Source organism: Sinocyclocheilus rhinocerous, unplaced genomic scaffold, assembly GCF_001515625.1.
Source record: "Sinocyclocheilus rhinocerous isolate Xijiao unplaced genomic scaffold, SAMN03320098_v1.1 scaffold662, whole genome shotgun sequence".
NCBI classification, from domain to species: Eukaryota; Metazoa; Chordata; class Actinopteri; order Cypriniformes; family Cyprinidae; genus Sinocyclocheilus; species Sinocyclocheilus rhinocerous.
In genome coordinates this window covers 2,302,709-2,304,665 of record NW_015639782.1, presented here as the reverse complement: position 1 = coordinate 2,304,665, position 1,957 = coordinate 2,302,709, and positions in this window count along the sequence as shown.

The following is a 1,957-nucleotide window of genomic DNA, read 5'->3' as shown; positions in this document are numbered from 1 at the left end:
AATTGTGTGTGTGTGGGGGGGGGGGCTATTTGTATGAAAAATTAATTACAGATGTGGGGGAAAACGTAATGTAAATTATGATACAGTATGTATAGAATCAGGAAAAAAGAACGTTATGCGATTTGGATTTTTTTTAAACAATTGTAAAAATAAATAAATATAAAAATATATTTATATTATATTATATTTATTATATATATATATATATATATATATATATATACACGTCTTCTCCCAGGCCACTCGAGCTTAACTTCTAACACCAAATTTAAGGACATGTCACACACATTCATTACTCAGACAACACTGAATTATACAGACGGAAAAAGATTGTTACTTGATTATTTGTTAGTGACAGAACAGCTGCTTGCAGGGTAAATTAGCAGCTTTATTAAGTAAAGATTTTACTTTATTTGTCACGAGTCTTGGATACATCCACAACATCCCTTTCTGCTTATCATTCAAGATTATTTCATATAATATTTATTTAATTTGTATTTACCCCAGTGGCATTGTTACTAAGCTACTGAAAAGCACAGTAAAGTTGTTTACGCTGATAGCACACCGACAACTGACAAACATTTGCTGTACGAATTGAACAGCTCAAAAGTTTCACGTTGTTTAATTAAATTTCCCTCGGGCTCCAGCAACCGAAATCCGGGTATGACTGCAAATCTCTTCTGATAATAAAATACATCTTTATTGGTTTGTCAAATTCTGTCTTACTGTGTTAGCCCACTGTGTTAGTTTGAAATCAATTTGAGGAATAATTTCGATGACTGTTTGTCTGGCGCAGAAGCATAATCACAAGCATCCAGTCGCATAAAGAAGTTCGTTAAGACTTACATTTAAAGAAATACGAAAAAAGTCGTACGACCAGGATTTGAAGTTGATTCAGAGATCCGGTAAAAAGGGGATTCGGTGGTTTGTTGACATTCAAAAACATAATAATGCGCCACAGGTGTGTCTGTTCGAATGATTTTTTCCTTAAGAAATCGAATATCACCAATACATACAAATAAGTGTTCGAGTTCATTGCAGTAGTATAGGATATAGCTGAACATCGCATGCACTTCTAAACACCTGTTTGACAGTTTATTCCTATCAATAAATGATACCTTGTACAGCCCACAAACTAAAGAAATGATAGGATGAAATAAAGAGGATTTACATATATTTTTAATTCTACCCTGCTTTGTAATTCATTCTCGTTTGATATGGTCAGTGAAATGTAAACTAAGTAAATTAATGAGAATCCAGTCCGCAGGTGTTGTTCCTGAATTAGACAGGGTACTGAACACAACTTGAAGGGGACATGCACGGATCTGTCAGGGTCCGCCATAAACACTCGATTGAAGTCCAAGAAGGTCCGCTAATTAGTAGCCTGTCTCTCTGGAGGATTTACACGTTCTGCGTTGCCAAATGTCTGTTTTGTATGTGTAGTTGTGGGCCTGCATCAATTCGGGAAACATTTGAAATGGCCACAAAAAGACCAAAATGTCCTTTAATGGCTTAACGCAGGAACATGCCTACATCACAACCCACTGAAATGATTAAAGTAGTCTAAATCTAGGATAGTATTGCATTATTGACCAATGTTTGTGCCCATGAATCATCATTCTGATTCATGGACACAAACACTCTAAATATGTGGACCTTTCCTTTGATGTTTACTGGAAGTATGTGTTCTGTACAGGTTTGGGATCCAGAGGGATGAAAGTGGTCTTTTTATTAATAAAAGAAGAATAAAAAAGCCTGTGTGAACTGACACGGTGTGTTTGTTGTTTCTGCTCATTATTTGCATGGACTTTCAGTGCCTCCCTTAGCCATAACTTTCAGTTTTTTGGTAAAAGTCTGTAAGCTGTCTGAGGTATACTTACAAATTTGAAGTAGAGCATGCATTAAACTGTGGTGTATGCTTACTAGATCCCGCATCCTAGTTGCTCCTAGGTGCATA